The sequence below is a fragment of the Scyliorhinus torazame genome, chromosome 10, assembly GCF_047496885.1.
Source record: "Scyliorhinus torazame isolate Kashiwa2021f chromosome 10, sScyTor2.1, whole genome shotgun sequence".
Classification (NCBI taxonomy): Eukaryota; Metazoa; Chordata; class Chondrichthyes; order Carcharhiniformes; family Scyliorhinidae; genus Scyliorhinus; species Scyliorhinus torazame.
In genome coordinates, this window is record NC_092716.1 from 201,128,032 (window position 1) to 201,146,255 (window position 18,224).

Consider the following 18,224-nt stretch of genomic DNA (forward strand, 5'->3'; position numbering starts at 1 on the left):
CTGACAGGAAAATTATTCCTACGTTTATACAAATGTTAAAAAAGACCCTCAAAGGTTAATTAAAATCAAATTTTTTGGGATTAAAAACAATAATGTTCCAATCGCTGAAAATCAGAGTTTGCGGCCTGCATGTGGGAATTACACAGAGATACAGCATACTCCATTGCTTCTTCCAGTAAATTATTTTCTGCCTTTAATATTCAGGCTGAAAACTTTGAATATGTTTAACATTTTAACTGCTTGTCAGGGTCACCCCTGCCTCCTGTCACATTCATAATTATATGTTCTGATAAAGTTTCATTAGTGTCTCCGCGTCCCTCTTTTATACAATTGAAATACTGTCTCCTGGTAAGAGAAGATGAGCAACATTTTACGTCAGATCATTTGACCATTTGACAACCATTGTGCGATCAAGCTAAAATATGAGGAATTTAACATGCAGCGAGAGGTGGGCGGGGGTGGGGAAAGAAAAAACCTGCGGAATATTAGCAATGGAAAAAATATACACACAAATAATAATGTAAACTGACTTCACTTTATTAGTGTTTTACATTACATGGTAATTAAAAATGACGGAATGTGTGTATTTAAATAAATTACCAATTCATTTGAAGTGTATTACCTAAAGGCATTAAGTACATCATTTTGTTTCAATTGTAAGTGCCCATGACAGAGACGTAGAATTTAAAAAACACAATGCAGCATCACAGCTTTTCAATATCTTTATGGCTGGTTATGATTATTCCCATCACGTTAGGCGACAGTTCTAAAAAAAAATGCAGATACAATTTTTTGCTTCAGCAAGCTGCAGATATGCGAGATACCATCATGTTTCTGTTTATCACAGATTGATACCAATTGTGACCTGAAATGATGTTTTATTGTCTGGAACTCGAAAATGCTGACACAAACATTGATATCCATTCAGTCATCAACAAAACTGGAGATGGGTACAATGGCGATATCATGTACTTCATCGCGGAATGTGACTAAAGCACTTGACTAAATTACAAAAGGGAAAAAATAAACTTCATTTAAAAAGCGCAATACATGATTTATACTTGATCCTTTTAATGACAACACGGATATCTGGAATTTTAACTCGTACATGAAAGGACTTGAACTTACATAACACCAGTCATAACCTCAGAACATCCCAAAGCATTTTACAAAATGAAGCATTTTTGAAGTGGAGCCATTGTTGCAATGTAGGAAACGCAGCAGCCAATTTACGGACAACAATCTCCGACAAACAGCAATATGATTATCATCAGATCAGCTACATTTTAGCGATGTTGGTTGAGAGATACGTATTGCAAAGGGAAAACCCCTTAGCTCTTTTTTTTAAATAGTGCAGCGGGGTCTTTTACTACTGGCTGTGAGGACAGATGGAACCCAAGCTTAAATGTCTCATAAGAAAGACGGCACCTCTGACAATGCAGCACTCCTTCTAGTGTTTCAATAGAGTGCCAACTTAGAATTTGTGTTCAAGTCTCTGGAATGAAGCTTGAACCCATAACCTGACCTTGGAGTGAGAGTACGACCACTAACCAAGAAAGCCTCAACAAGCCTTACCGGTGTTTTTATAGAGGAGAGGCTGGGGGCAGTGAGATATGGGGGAGGGTGGGTTTGTATTGGAGGATAGGAACAGGTGGGAGTGTTTCGGTGGGGGAGGAAATGTCATAATGAACATAGATCCTCTCAGGCCATTAAGAATTATGTTAGACAATGCATCTTCCTACCCTGTGATCTGGGCGACGGTGGCTGAACACACATGGTAAAGGTACAATGTGGAAAGACGATCATCTGTTACTAGTTTCCCTGGGTTACTGGGCCATTGGGAATTAGTTATACACTGCCTTTCCCCAATGGCCACTGGAGATTGTGTGGAGTACAAAGCTTAGGCAAGGGTAGATTTGAAAGGGTTTGGTTTCTTGACAGTTTTGAAAGCCCAAAGTGTTTCTGTCACTTAATTAGAACCAATGGCCGCTGCACATTCTGGGCAGATTCAATGAAACCACCGCGTAAAATGGCGACAACATTTAATTATGTCTAAATATGAAAATAACGAGTGCTTCGTATTCTTAAGGTGAGATAATAGAATTATGGCGTGTAAGGTTGGTAGGGGGAGGGGAGGGAGACTTGAGGCTGACGCCAGACAGTGAATCATTGTTTATAGACCCTGAGCGCACAGTAAATCCCTGACGGGACTCCATTGTCACAAACAATCCCAAACATTCCAGACAGCACATGCCAAAGTCATATCACCCTCTTATTGTAATACACTTTCACAGTTTGAAATGCTGTTTTCTCCATCTCGACTGTAAAAATTAAATATTAACCTTGCTGGTAAATTCATTTTAGCAAAAGGCTAACCCGATTATACTTTCCTTTTTACTATTTGTCAGGTTAAAAAGTAACATAGATATTGAAAATCCTGATGGCACACAGCAGGTCTGTCTGAACCTGTGAAGAGAAAAAGCACCTTAAGATTTTGGCTTTGAACACTCAAACAGAATCGATGTATCAATGGCAGGCTGTGATTCCACCCAATTCTCTTATTTCAAGGCATCTAACACTCACAGGCTCTTAACCTTTTGGAAATAAATGGTTCAGGTCATACAGCCTGCAAACGGCAAGTCCTCGTCACTTCCAAAAAAGACTTTCATGCTTAAAGACTCAAATATCAACTTTCAATTGATTTGGGTTGTCACTTTGAGGTACAGCTGTAAGCAAGTGAAAAGGACGGAATTTCTATAGAAGCCAACAACAACTTGCACTTATAGAACACCTTTGACAAAGTAAAACGGTTGGGGTGGAGGTCAGCTTCTCCGCCCTGTGCCTTGGCGTGGCTGGGAGACCTGCTGGAGTTCTTAATGCTCGAGAAAGTAAAGTTCAAGTTGAGGGGGAGGATGGAAGGGTTCTACAACTCATGGGCCTTGTACATCATGCATTTTCATGAATTGGATGACATCAAACATTTGGAGGGCGAGTTGGGGGGGTTTGGAATGTATAAATTAATGATAATTCTTTTACATTGATGTTTTGTATTCAAAATGTTGGGAGCTGTTTGACGCTGGGTGGGATGAGGGGATTGTTGGCTAGGGGATTGCCATTGTATTTGCTGTTATTGTTAATTATTTGTTGTTGTAAATATGACAAATGTGAAAAAGGAGAATAAAAATATATTTTAAAAAACAACATAAAATGACCCAGGGCACTTCTCAGGAGTATCTGCGACAAATTCTAACACCCAGCAAAGTAAGGGGATACAATAAGAGGTAACCAAAAGCTTGGCCAAAGACATAGGTTTGAAGGAACGCCTTAAAGGAAGAGAGAGAGGTAGAAATCCAGAGAAGTTTAGGGAGGGAATTCCAGATATTCGGGCCTGGTAACTGAAGGCATACGGCCATCAATGATGGGGGGACGGAAATGGGCGATGCACAAGAAGCCAGAGTTGGAGGAACTAAGGACTTTCTCTCAGTTGATCTGGTGAAGTATTCACAAGGAATCTCACAAATTGGCTTCAGAATCTAAAGGTTTAAACATCATGCAATATCCTCCTCATTTACAGTGGTTGAAAGCGGAATGCCCTTGCGTTTGTTAATAGATTCATAGCCCTTTCTTATTTGTTCCCCAGACAGAATTTTTTAAATAATGTATTTTTTTGGAAATTGGGCCTGTCGGAGTGTATTCCTGTACAGCTACTGTACAGTCAAAATTATTTTAATGCTTCTCTTTCTGAGTTAGAAAAGACTCTGACAATATTTAACAAGATTGAATTTGACAACAGATTTTTGCAAACAAAAATATGCCTAACAGCCTCCTTCACAACACAATTTTTTGTAAGCATTTATCTCTGATACAGTCATGATGCACAATTGGCACACAGCCCAGTAGTGCCCGTTTGCAGACTAAAGCTAAGTAACTTCAGACTATCCAGGGAATGGCAGCAAGTTGAACAATGGCTGAGCGGTGTCGCTAAATGGTCTCATTAGAGATAATTGTGAAGTGTCTGGATTCAAATTGGTTGATCCCATTGCTGTTCAGAGAGGTGCCAAATACGTCACGGCAAAGACAACTTACATTTATATGCAGCATCTTAAACAACATAAAAGATCCCAAGAAGCTTCACAGGAGCATTAGCAAATAAAGTTTCACACCAAACCACACGAGGAGATGTTCGGAAAGGTGACCATAAGCTTGCTCAAAGAGCTGGGTATTAAGGAGCATTTTTGGGAGGAGAGGGAAGCAGAGAGCTGGGGAGATTTAGGGAGGGAATTACAACGGCTAGGACCTTTGCAGCTGAAGGTACACTGGTGGAGTAATGAAAATGGGAGGATTTGCAAGAAAACAGAATTGAAAAACAACAAAGTTCTGGAAGAATTGTGGGGCTGGAGGAAATGACAGGGCTGGGGTTAGTCAAGGCCATGGAGGGATTGGAAAACAAAGGCAACAAACCTAGGCATTGATGGAATCAGAGCCAATGGAAATCATCAAGAACAGAGGTAGCAGATGAACAGGTCTCATTGCAACCTCAGGAAGAGACAGTCGAACTTTGGCTGAGTTCAAGTTTACGGGATGTGCAAGTTGGAGACCGGCAAGAAGAGGCATTCAGTTCCTTGTTCTTGGCCACAGAACAGGGGCATCCTTAAGCAAGACCAGCACGGCAAAATTTAGTTTACGACACTGAGACTGGAACAAATTAAAGAATATTAACATAATTTTTAAATTCATTCTCAAATTATAGGCGTCACTGACAAGGCACAAGGTACAACAATAATGAAGTTGTTGACTAATCATTGCCGTCAAGGTCTATCAATTAGTCTATAACAGACACAGACATGAGGTGAGGAAAGCCCCAGTGGTGGAGAGCTTTGAGAAACAGATGCAGCAGCGCCTGCAGGACAGAATCAGATTATAACTGTATAGTGGAAGGGTAACATCTCCAAAATAGGTGATGTGAGAAAGAATATTGTCTGTGTGAGTCTGTGTGTTGGTGGTGAAGTGTGTATGTGGTGGGGGGGGGGGGATTCTGTGGAATTTAACTAAAGTGCTTCATGCATATCACTGCATTTCAAATAAACATAGAAACATGGAAAATAGGAGCAGGAGTAGGCCATTCGGCCCTTCAAGCCTGCCCTGCCATTCATTATGATCATGGCTGATCATCCAACCCAGCAACCTGCTCCCACTTTCCCCCCATATCCTTTGATCTCTTTAGCCCCAAGAGCTATATCTTGTTTTTTACTCTTAAGAGTATTCAATTCATTTTTTTATCCAATTAAGGGACAATTTAGCGTGGCCAATCCACCTACCTGCACATCTTTTGGGTTGTGGGGATGAGACCTACGCAGACATGGGGAGAATGGGCAAACTCCACACGGACAGTGACCTGGGGCCGGGATCGAACCCGGGTCCTTGGCTCCGAGAGGCAGCAGTGCTAACCACTGTGCCACCGTGCCACCCTCCCAAGAGCTATATTTAACTCCTTCTTAAAAAATCATTCAATGTTTTGGCCTCAACTGCTTTCTGTGGCAGCAAATTTCACAGGCTCACCATTCTCTGGGTGAGAAACGTTCTCATCTCAGTCCTAAATGGTCTGTATCCTCAGTCTGTGACTCTAGTTCTGGACACACCTACCATCAGGAACATCTTCCTGCATCTACCCTGTCCAGTTCTATTAGACTTTTATAGGTTTCTATGACAGCCCCCTTCATTCTTCTAAACTCCAGCGAATATAATCCTAACCAACTCAATCTCTCCTCATACATCAGTCCTGCCACTCCAGAAATCAGTCTGGTAAACCTTTGCTGCATTCTTTCCGTTGCAAGAAAAACCTTCCAAGAAAAGGGAGACCAAAACTGTGCACAATATTCTAAGCGTGGCCTCACTAAGGCCATGTATAACTGCAGCAAGACATCCCTGCCCCTGCGCTCAAATCCTCTTGTTATTTGCCTTCTTCATTGCCTGATGCACTTTCAGTGGCTGGTGTAAAAGGACACCCAGGTCTCGCTGCTCATTCTCTCTCAATCTATAGCCATCCAGATAATAATCTGCCTTCCTGTTTTTGCAACCAAAGTAGATACATTTGCATTTATCCAATTGTACTGCATCTGTCATGCATTTACCCACTTATTCAACTGGTCCAAATCATACTGAAGCATCTCTGCATTCTCATCACAGCTCACCCTCCCACCCAGCTATGCGTCATCTGCAAATTTGGAGGTATTACATTTAGTTCCTTCATCTAAATCATTAACATATATTGTGAATAGCTGGGGGCCTCCCACTTGCAAAAAAGATCAGTTTCTTCCCACTCTTTGTTTCCTGTCTGTCACCAGTTTTCTATTCATCTCAATACACTACCCCCAACCCCATGCACTTTAATTTTACACACTAATCTCTTATGTAGGACCTTACTGAAAACCTTCTGAACATCCAAATAAATGATATCCACTGGCTCCCACTCATCAACTCCACTCGTTACATCCTCAAAGGATTCCAGTAGATTTGTAAAGTATGATTTCCCGTTCATCAATCCATGCCCACTCTGTCCGATCTTACCAATGTTTTCCAAGTGCTCTGCTACTAAATCTTTTATAATGGCTCTTGCACTTTCCCTCCTACTGACGTCAGACTCACTGGTCTATAATTCCCTGTTTTCTCCCTATCTCCCTTATCAAATAGTGGGGTTACGTTAACTACCCTCCAATCTGTAGGAACTGTTCCAGAGTCTAAAGAATCTTAGAAGATAATCACCAATAGATCCACTATTTTTAGGGCCATTTCCTTAAGTACTCTGGGATGTCGATTATCAGGCCCTGAGGCCTTCAATCCCATCAATTTTCCCATTTCTCTAAAAATACTAACATTTCTGGTACATTATTTGTGTCATCCTTTATGAAGACAGAAGATGTGTAAAACCAAATATTTCTCACAATGCAATCACTGCTTTTTATATTAGGTTTTAATCTAGGCACATTCCTCCTGAAAACAATGCAAAATTAATAATACCAGGGGAACAAGGCACTGCCTCATACCCCAGAGGCAAAAAGCAATGGTTTTGAAAAATCACAGAAATTATTAATGAGGCAAAATGCAAGAAGAAGCAATCTGATTAAAACATAAAGCAAACAAAGCCCTGAAGTCCATTGCATTGAATCTTGGTTCGAGCACATTTGGAGACTGGAGAACTGGGTACAGTTCTGGTTTCCATATCACAAAAAGGATGGAGAGGCACTGGAGAAGGTGTAAAACAAATTCACAAAGATATCAGAACTGAGTCAGGCCAGGGCTCTTTTCTCTGGAACAGAAACTGATTACCATACATTTTAATATATTTAACTGTTCAAAATCAGCTTCACACCGAATCCAAATGCTAGATATTCCCACATCAGCAGCGGGAATCACTACTGGTCTCGAAAAACAAACGCCAGCGGCAGGATTCTCTGTTTGTGCCCAAGCAGAATCCGTGGACTTTCACGACAGCAAAACTGGCGCCGCACCCGGACCGATTCTGGTACTGTTAAGAGGCTAGCACTGGTGCCAAGTGGAACAGAATCGATTCCAATGAGAAATGGTGCTGGATTCACCGGGTTCGCGATTGACACTCAGGAGGCAGACAAGCTTCAACCGCAATTCATTCCCCACACACACCATCCCAGCCAACAAGATGGCAGCGAATCGCGCAGCCCCATGTTTTGCAGATGCAGAGCTGGAGACCCACCTGGATGCCGTAGAGGAGAGGAGGGTGACTCTGTAGCCCAGCCTGGGAAGGAGGCTGCCAGCTACCACCATTCGCCGTGCCTGGGAGCAGGTGGCAGAGGCGGTCAGCGCCCGTTGGCAATCTAGTCCAGACCGGCCAGCAGTGCAGAAAAAAACTGCACAGCCTCCTCAGGGCGGCCAGGGTGATTAGGTAGCACTATGTCCTTGGCACCAACCCCCATCCCACCCACCTATAACCTTAACACCCCATCCTGGTCGGCGGCTGAACCCCCACCCTGCCCCACATGCTGGTACCCATACCGGCCGCCATTGCCGGGAACCCTGGCCACTGAGGCCGCCAGCTACCCACCCCCTGGGTTGCATGAGTCGGAGTGTCTAACACTGTCATCCCCTGTTTCCTCCCCCCCTCCCCCCCACTCCCAGGAGAAGGCCCCGCACAATCGCCGGGAGCTGGAGAAGACAGGAGGGGGACTGCTGGACCTGCAGCCCCTCACCATAGCAGAGCAGAGGACCCTGGACCTGGTTGGCGGATCAGAGGAAAGAGAAGTCGCCGAGGTGGAGTTTGGCCATGGGCAAGGAAGTGAGACCCCGCTTACTTGCAGTCCCCCATGACACATGTCAAGCACCCTCCCCACACCACCCTCACCCCACACCACCCTCACCCCACACCACCCTCACCCTACATCACCCTCACCGTACACCACCCTCACCACCCTCACCCCATACAGTCGGAGGAGGGGCCGATCCCAACGACTAGCTGCCATCCAAACAGGTCTCGGGCTTCTGGAACGGACAGTCCCATCTATACTGGAGATGCTGTCCTAGAGTTGGGGACTACATGAGGGGTTGTCGGCGAGGAGTCCAACCGTGCGCAAGAGCAGGAGGTGGTGCCTGCAGTGCGTGCCACTCAGGCTAATACCGCACGGGTGGCGTCCACGATAGAGGCATCGGGGGCGACGGTCGTGGCTATGGATCAGCATGTCCAAGGCCTGGGGCATTCTGTTCAGGCGCTGGCCGAGGCACAGGGCAGGGCTGACGTCTCACGGGCAACCATGTGCCAGAGCCAATTGGACATGGCAGCGGTGCTCCTGAGTGTGGCCCAGTCACTGCAGGCCATGGCTGGGAATGTCGGTGGCATTACCCAGGCGTTGGCCAACGTGGCATAGGCACAGAGGGAGGTGGCCCAGTCCGAGAGGGAGATGGTACAGCCACTGGCTGATATGACACAAACCCAGAAGTTGGTGGCATAGTCAATGAGTGATGTGGCGCAATCCGAGACAGAGATGGTCCACTCCCTGTGCTCCATGGCCACGAGCGTGCGGACCTAGTCGAGACCAGAGCGGGCCTCCAGGACCGGCAGCAGCGGGGGGCGGGGCAGCCTCAGGGGATAGCTCTGCTCGCACCCCTGTCCTGTGGAGTAGCCCAGGGCCATCGGGCACACCAAGGAAGGAGGAGGTGATGGGGTCCGTGCCGGTGACTCCCGCAGGGGAGGTGTCGGAACACTGCAGCACCTCGGGCTCTCCCCCTCCTGTCTCTGGTGCATATGGTGGGCAGCGGGCAGAACAGGGCAGCACCACACCACCCAGGACAGCCGAGCAGCAGCCGGGCCCATCTAGGGGGGCTGGGAGGGGGGAAGTGAGGGATTGTGGGGGAGTTATGCATTGTCGGTGCCCCTGCCCCGAGCCCCCCCACCCTCCTCCCCCGCAAAGTTGGTAAACCTGGAGGCGATCAGAGCGTCCTGTGCGTGTTGGCCCTGCGCACACGTCGTGCGGCCTCCCGTGCCTGCCTGGGCTCCATGCCCTGCCTATCCTCACCCTCCTCCTCATCAGCCGAGGCCTGGCGTTCCTCCTCCTCCTCCTCCAGCACATCGCCCCTCTGCACCATTATGTCGTGGAGGACACAGCAGGCCGCCACTATGCGGGTGGCCCTCTCAGCACCATATTGGAGGGCCCCTCCAGAGCGGTCCAGGCACCTGAACTGCATCTTCAGGAGGCCGAAGCACCGCTCGATCACAACCCTGGTCCCTGTATGGGCTTCATTGTAACGGGTCTCCACATTGGTCTGTGGCGTCCAGATAGGCACCATCAGCCACGACCGCATCCTGTCACACGGGAGCCAACCCCTCAGCCGAGGGAACGTCTCAAACATGTCGGGAATCGTTGTGTGAGCCAGGATGAAGGCGTCGTGCACACTGCCCGGGTACCGGGCGCAGCTGATGGCCACATGTCAGTTGCACGTTCATCGAGTGGAATCCTTTTCGGTTTGTGTATAGCGTCCTGTCATATGTAGGTGCCCGTAGGGGGACATGCATCCTGTCGAGCACCCCTGGACCCGGGCATCTTGTTGATGGTGGCGAAGCCCTGCTGCCGGGTTGCCTGGTGGGCTCGCTCCACATTGAAATGGATGTGTTGAACCGTTTGGGCACAGAGGGCCTCCGTGACGCATCTGTGCACCAAGGTCTGTGTGATTCCGGATAGGTCCCACTCGGCACCCATTGCGTAGAAGTTCAGGGCGACCATCACCTTGACACCCACCGGGAGTGTGTGTCCTCCCCCGTACCCCCAAGGTGCCAGGTGTGCATTCATCTGGCAGATATGTCACACTGTCTCCCTGCTCAGCCCGAGGCGTCGACATCATGCCCTGTCTGGCAGGTCCTCGAATGGCAGGCGGTGCCTGTACACACGAGGCCTCATGCAACGTCTGCTTCGCACCTCCTCCTCCTCGGCCTGTTGGGCGGCTCACTCTCCATCCTGGGTGGTTGCCGCCTGCTCCTCTGGGACAGGCGCCACTGCTGCTGCTCCCTTCTCCTCGAGCAACGACAGCTTATTCTGCTGCAGGGCATCCCACAGGACTGTGGCAACTAGCAGGAAGGCCACCATTGCTGGTTGAATTCCAATATCCATTGTGTGTAGGGGGTGAAAGGCTGACATCATCATAGAATTTACAGTGCAGAAGGAGGCCATTCGGCCCATCGAGTCTGCACCGGCTCTTGGAAAGAGCACCCTACCCAATGTCAACACCGCCACCCTATCCCCATAACCCAGTAACCCCACCCAACACTAAGGGCAATTTTGGACACTAAGGGCAATTTATCATGGCCAATCCACCTAACCTGCACATCTTTGGACTGTGGGAGGAAACCAGAGCACCCGGAGGAAACCCAAGCACACATGGGGAGGATGTGCAGACTCCGCACAGACAGTGACCCAAGCCGGAATCGAACCTGGGACCCTGGAGCTGTGAAGCAATTGTGCTATCCACAAGGCTACCGTGATGCCCGTATATGCTGCCGACATGTTAGTATGATGCATACCCCCGTGCCCAACCAGGTCCAATGGCTACATGGTGGCCCCAGTTGGCACTGCGGGCTCTGCCCCCGCGTGGCCTCCCCCATCCCTGCACCCCTGGCCCCTTGGTGGCCGGCAACATGGGGGCCTCTTGCCCTGGCACCTGTCCCTGATGCCAGGGGTACCATTGGCTGGCACTGCCCCTGCCAGGGGTATGCACCGTGGCCCCCGTAGGGGCTACTGTGGGTGTTGCCCTGGTTGGGCCATCAGTAGATGGCGGCTTGGTGGGTAGGAGTGGGGTGTGGCGGGGGATGGGTTGCAGGGGTGGAGGGGTGGGGGCACCCATATGACCAGTGTCACTGTGCAGACCAGGGGCCAAGGTGGGTGGTCAGTTGGGCACGGGATACGCATCATGCTAACAGGCAAGCCTTGGAGACAGTTTATGATCCTCAGGGGTGGACTAGCCGATAGTGTCACTGGTGAGGCTTTTATTCTGAGAGGTGATGTGCCAGGGAGGGTGCCAGCGACACAAGTGTTTGTGTCCTTAGCGAATCTCATACTTCCTCTGCTGTAGGGCTGCACGTCTAAGGCGCGCACTGAGGAGTACCAACACCTGAGCATGGCCATGCCCATCCCTTTGGTGGTACTGCTGGGACATGAGGGTGTTGGACGGAGCTGGGTGAGTTTCCACTTGACCAGTAGCCCTGAGAGCATTTGTAGGATACAGTCAGCAGTCTCAACAGCAAGGGGCCTGTGAGTTATGGGTTGGGTTGAATGAATTTATAGCAGCAACTAGATTCTCGGTCAGGGAATGCCTGACCTCAATGAGGGCACCCCAAGTCCACCCACTTGGCAGCAAGTTGTTCCCCGCTACTCCCTGATGTCCAGGCGTACACCCCCAGAAAATCCAAAAGGTTTCAATGGTTTGCTCCCTCTTAATGGCCATGGCGCGTGGGCCCTGTCATGATATTCAGGTAAACATCATAGCACATACATACATACATACTGATGGACAGATCAACGGACCTATCAACACACACACAACACGACAGCCAATCACAGACAAGAGCATACACAGTACAAAACAGGGAACACGACACTTCCTGGGCACTTGAGCAGGAGACAGCTCAGGGCACAGAGCTCATAGCAAGCCACTCAGACATCCACCATGTGCTGAGTGGCACTGCAAGATAGAATTAGGAATAGGTCCACAGATTCAGGGTTATGGTCGAACCTCAGTAAACAGTTTACCATTGTAAATAGATGTTCGAAATAAAACTGAGTTGTACCATTCGCAACCGTGTTGGTTCGCCTGTGTAGCAGAGCACCCAACACTTCAGGCCCCACTTGTAAGTACTTACACCAAATCATACCTGTGTGATTCCCGGCTGTGAGGGGTGGAGCATGACGGCGGAAATGGAAAGTTGGGCTTCTAGCCTGTTAATCAGATTCAAATACATGCAAATCATGGTTTTACATAGTGCTGCCATCACGTGGCGGGTAGCTCATTGCTGCCTCCGGCGGGGGATTAGAATAGCACAACGGATTGGCACCCGCTCCCAAACACATTTTCCACCATTCTGCATTCTCCATTCTCCGCCTGATCAGGAATCCCGATTGTGACATCGGATAATGGAGACTCCACCCCATGTTGTCTTGAGTGGGAAGGGACTGAGCAAGTTTCCCCGTACTTTCCAAACCCTCATGTTGCACTATTTCTATTCACCAGCAGGTGGTGCCATTGAGACCAAAGAAACATTAACACCAAACACCCCATTACAAAGTAGATGAGAACCTCCCAAACATTCTTCCCAGCATTTGGATTTTTATTTGAATGAGGCATAACTTCATCTTGTTTCAACACATTAACCTGGAAATTGCCTTTACCATATGATACCAGATCAGAGATGCAACCTATTTAAAAGAAACAGGTGTGTGACTGTGAAAACAGTTGGTTGAAGAATGTTGTATGAAAGCATTCGGCCCCTAATATCAACATCCGTAACCTCTTGACCAATATAATAAGATTTAGCTGGTGTAAATTGATGAATCCATGGTTCAGGCCTCTGGAGGAGAGTCCCTCCGCCAGGTACTAAAAAGGGTCCTGACTTCAGATTAAGGAGTCTGTAATGATTCGACAGCTACACAGAAAGGTATCCGTAACTTTGCTCTGTTAAAATATGCATTGTTCATGAATTGTTAAAAGAGAATTGTATTTATATAGCGCCTTTCATGATTTCATGGTGTACCAAAGAACTTTATAATCAACTTACTGCCATGTAGTAATGCAGCTAAAATTAGTACAATGATACATCCCCTGGGAAGTGAATGATCAGCAGTCAATATTAGGCACACCCTGAGGCTGTCAAAGGAGCTATGCAAATGCATGTTGTTGTTTAGCAATCTCAAAAAATCTTAACCATATTTTAACTAATCAAGCTAGTTAAAAGTACAGGTTTGAAGATTTGAATGGCTTCCCCGGTGCTTCGTTTCCTGGAAGGTTGAGCCAGCCCTTTGCCCTCATGTCGAGAGCAGAAATAGGCCCCATTGTGGGTCCACTGAAGGCCTGAAACTTAGGATGTGACTCCAAACCCACAGCAATGTAGTTGATTCTTAAAAACAATGCCCTCTGACTGCACCGGCCCTTGGGAAGAGCACCCTACTTAAGCTCAGACCTCCACCCTATCCCCGCAACCCAGTAATCCCACCTAACCTTTTTGGACACTAAGAGCAATTTATCATGGCCAAATCCACCTGACCTGCACGTCTTTGGACTGTGGGAGGAAACCGGAGCGCCCGAGGAAACCCACGCACACACGGGGAGGATGTGCAGACTCCGCACAGACAGTGACCCACGCAGGGAATCAAACCTGGAACCCTGGAGCTGTGAAGCAACAGTGTTAACCACTGTGATACCGTGCCGCCCTATTAGATGAGCGCAGATATCTCAGCGGGTTGTGGACTGGAAGAGGTTGGAAAGGGAGGTCAGTCTGTGGAGGGAATTGAAAACCAGGATGAGATATGTAAAATCGAGGTGTTGTTTAACCAGGAGCCAGTGTCGGTCTGTGAGCACAGAAGTGATAGGTGAACAAGACTTTGGGCAAGTCAGGACACAGACAGCAGAGTTTTTGAGGATGGCACAGTGGTTAGCACTGCAGCCTCACAGCGCCAGGGACCCGGGTTCGATTCCAACCTTGGGTGACTGTGTGGAGTCTGCACGTTCTCTCTGTGTCTGCGTGGGTTTCCACTGGGTGCTCCGGTTTCCTCCCACAGTCTAAAGATGTGCAGGTTAGGTGGGATTACGGGGATAGGGCGGGGGAGCGGGTCTAGGTAAGGTGTTCTTTCAGATGGTCGGTGCAGACTCGATGGGCTGAATGGTCTCCTTCTGCATTGTAGGGATTCCATGGATGACCTTAAGTTCCTTGGGCTTTTCACAGTAACTTCCTTGAAGCCTACTTGTGACATTAAGCGATTATTATTATTATTAATTGTGATGCAGATCTACCCCTTCACTGTGAAGGGATACTTCACATTAATATAAAAGCAAATTACTGCAGATGCTGGAATCTGAAACAAAAACAGAAGACACTGGACAATCTCAGCAGGTCTGACAGCATCTGTGGAGAGAGAAGGGAGCTAACGTTTCGAGCCTAGATAGCTCTTTGTTAAAGCTGGATCACAGCTTCTTTACAGCTACAAAGCTACTTTACATTACTAGCGTGTCCTTTCAAACACAAACAATTCTTACTATCTGAAGCAGCTAATATTTTATTGTCAAAAGAATAGAATGACTCAGAGAATGGTTACCTCCGCTATTCCTCTGATATCTTCTGGTCCACAAGTTAAACAAGGAAGCAGAACAACGCTTGGCTTGTGTGATCATTGTGCTGCCTAATGTCCCATGTACTGATTTCCAGTGAGGTTTAGTTCTGCCAACATCCTCTCAACTTTGTGCTGGTAGTTCCTGCATCATGGTAATGAATTGATAGTGGCCTTGGGCAAATGTTGATAAATATTTTTGTGAGTGTAGGCGATGAGTGCATTGCAAAGACGAGATAAAATATTGTGCTGTGAATGAACTGGTGCTTGCATTATGTTGCCCAATTCCTTCCACAGCTCTGGGAGTGGAGGGCAGCTGTTCCTTGAGTAGAAGTGGGCTCCTGAAATCATGTCGGAATCCAGCCCTGAACCCAGCTGCTTGGTTCATCCAATGAGAGATGCCAGCGATGACTTAACAACTCTCCAGGATAGCCCTGGAGTTTCCAGGAATTGAAGATGAATCTAAAGACGCTGCTGCGAGCAACAGAGGAGAACGTTAAACCACAAGGTATCAAAAATAATAATTTTCATCCAACGCTATTGTTTAATAGTTATAAAAATATTGGAGATGGAGCAGGAAGAGCATGTTTGGTCGACAGCCATGAACGATCCAAGGCTGGATTCTCCGGCTTCCCAGATGCATGTTTCTCGGCAGTGGAAGGTGGCGCGCTGTTCGCCAGTGGCGGGATTCTCTGTTCCTGCCGCTGTCAATGGGAATTTCCATTGAAACCATCCCACACCATGGGGAAACCCACGGGCAGGGAATGTGCTGCCAATGGGATCAGAGAATTTCGCCACCAGCGAACAGCCCGACACTTCCGGCCTCAATCATTTTTGTTCACTCATTCCTGGGATGTGAGCAGTGCTGGCAAGGCCAGATTTTATTGTCCATCCCTAATTTCCCTTAAGATGGTGGTGATGATCTGCCTTCTTGTTCCACTACAGTCCATGTGATGTAGGTATACCTGCCATGCTGTGAGGAAGGATCTTCCAGGATTTGGTCCCAGTGACAGTAAAAGAACTGCAATTATAGTCCCACATCTGGATGGTGAATGGCTTGGCGAAGAACGTGCAAGTGATGGTGTTCCCATACATCTGCTGCTCTTGTCCTTCTTGGTGGCAGATGTTTTGTTACATGCTTGGGGCCTAGACAGAGTTCTTTGGGGTCTTTTTACTCTCCCAAAGTAAGCTGCACGAGACGACAATAGGCTAAATTCTCCATTTGGGAGACCAAGGGTGAGATTCTCCGATTGCCAATGCCGGAATTGTGTTCGGCGATTGGTTGGAGAATCCGTTTTTATGCCGAAATCGGGGGCGGCACTGTTTTTCAAATGCTCCGCCCCCTCAAAAACGGCGTAATCGCTGAGTATGCCGCATGACGTTACCTGAAAGCCCTCCCCGATGTTCCGGCCCGATGGGCCGACTTCCCGATGGCGTCGGTTGCATGTCCTCTCAGTTTTTGGGAACCTTGCGTGGCGGTAGCGGACTTTGTCCAGCGGCGCCATAGTCGGGGGGGGAGGGAGCTGTTCCGCTGGCCAGGGGGCCTTCGTCGGGGGCTGGGAGGCTGGTGGGGGGTAGTCCGGGGGAGGCGAGGGGAGCACTATCTGGCAGGCCAGGACCGCGCGCCCCCGGTGCCATGTTGTACGGCGTGGCCGCTGCAGTTCGCCACCCTGCGCATGCGCAGACATGCACTCAGCCATTCTCCATCCGTACCTGCAGGTAAAGCCAGCGTGGCGTGGCTGCTCATCCCCCACTGGGCGGAGCATCGGTGCGGGGGCGCTGCCGACTTTTTGACCGTAAGACCAGACACTTCCTCCAGACATAGCCACAAAATCGGAGAATCCAGCCCTATGTTCTCCTGTCGGAGTTGAATAGCACCTGATTTGCCCACTGGGAGAACAAATCAGGAAGCAATCCCCTATCTTTAGCCATGCAAATTTTTACATGGTGAAGATTACGAGGGATTTTGATCAAGAGGTCCCACGGCTGGCCACCATGATGCAGGTTGAGGGCCATTTGTTGGCCGGGACACTGAGGAGAACCCACTGCTCCCCTTTGAAACAATGGCATTGAATCCTTTATGTTTACCTGAAGGTGCAGATGAGGCCTCTGTTTAATGTCTCACCTGAAAGACACTTCCGACAATGCAGCATTCCCTCAGTACTGCACTGGATTATCAGACCTGCTATGTGCCCAAGTCATAGCAAGAAGTGAGAGTTTTTCACAAGATTACACAAGAAACATCAGTCAGATTAATCACAGTTAATCGCTGTGAATATCCAGAATGTCACATTGAATCCATGCAAGAGAACAGAGCATCATAGTCACTGTCGGTCACTGTGCACCCAACAACAGCTGTGCAAACAAGGCTCTGAGATAAGTAGAATGCAGTACCAGATTATTCAATTAATATGTCCTCCTCTAAAGTGTTACTCTGAGGGAAAAATAAAAAGAGCGCAAAAGAGCAATATCCTTTGACAGGCTTTACATACAGCAGCAGATAACATTCACATGCAGGTGTTTGTAAAAGAGCATGAGACAGCTATCTGCCCTGGTCTGCATCCACAGGTCATGGTTACATCTTTCAAGAAGGAATGAGCAATTGATTTCCTGCCCCCTGTAGCTGGTCACCATTGGCCAACGCATTCCCGATGGCACATGGGAATGTGTCGGCATTTTGCGAACAGCGGTAAATGGCGTTGACACCGGCAGGACCTGAAGATCCCACCTCTGCCATCAAAGAAAACGCCATGGAGTGGAGGGGAGGGGATTGGGGGGGGGGGGGGGGGGGGGGAGGGGGGGGGCGGGGGGGGGAGAAAAGTGCAGAAAGTCTTGGCCTTCGAGTTATTGGTAAAAGAATTGGAGAGGGAAATGATGGCAAGTTTCCTCACATAGAGTTTTGGCTAGATCTGCAATGCACTATGTGAAAGTTCTGTGGTAACAGATTCCATAGGAATTTTCAAAGGTAAATTGGACATTCATAGTACATAGTACATAGAACATACAGTGCAGAAGGAGGCCATTCGGCCCATCGAGTCTGCACCGACCCACTTAAGCCCTCACTTTCACCTTATCCTCGTAAACCAATAACCCCTCCTAACCTTTTTTGGTCACTAAGGGCAATTTATCATGGCCAGTCCACCTAACCTGCACGTCTTTGGACTGTGGGAGGAAACCGGAGCACCCGGAGGAAACCCATGCAGACACGGGGAGAACGTGCAGACTCCACACAGACAGTGACCCAGCAGGGAATCGAACCTGGGACCCTGACGCTGTGAAGCCACAGTGCTATCCACTTGTGCTACCGTGCTGCACATTCGTGTGACTTCAGTTGGCTAGCTCGTCCAAAGAGCTGGCACATACATAATGGGCTGAATGGTTTCCTTCTGC

General features: G+C 48.2%; 1 long non-coding RNA gene across 2 annotated transcripts in view; it reads right to left on the reverse strand.

Annotated features, from left to right (window-relative positions):
- Positions 1-521: 521 nt before the first annotated feature.
- LOC140384504 (uncharacterized) overlaps positions 522-18,224 on the reverse strand; it is a 66,950-nt gene continuing 49,247 nt past the window's right edge. For both annotated transcript variants that reach the window (XR_011933072.1, XR_011933071.1), the window contains one exon: positions 522-2,466. This is a non-coding gene — a long non-coding RNA (uncharacterized lncRNA). The remainder of the gene's footprint in view (positions 2,467-18,224) is intronic.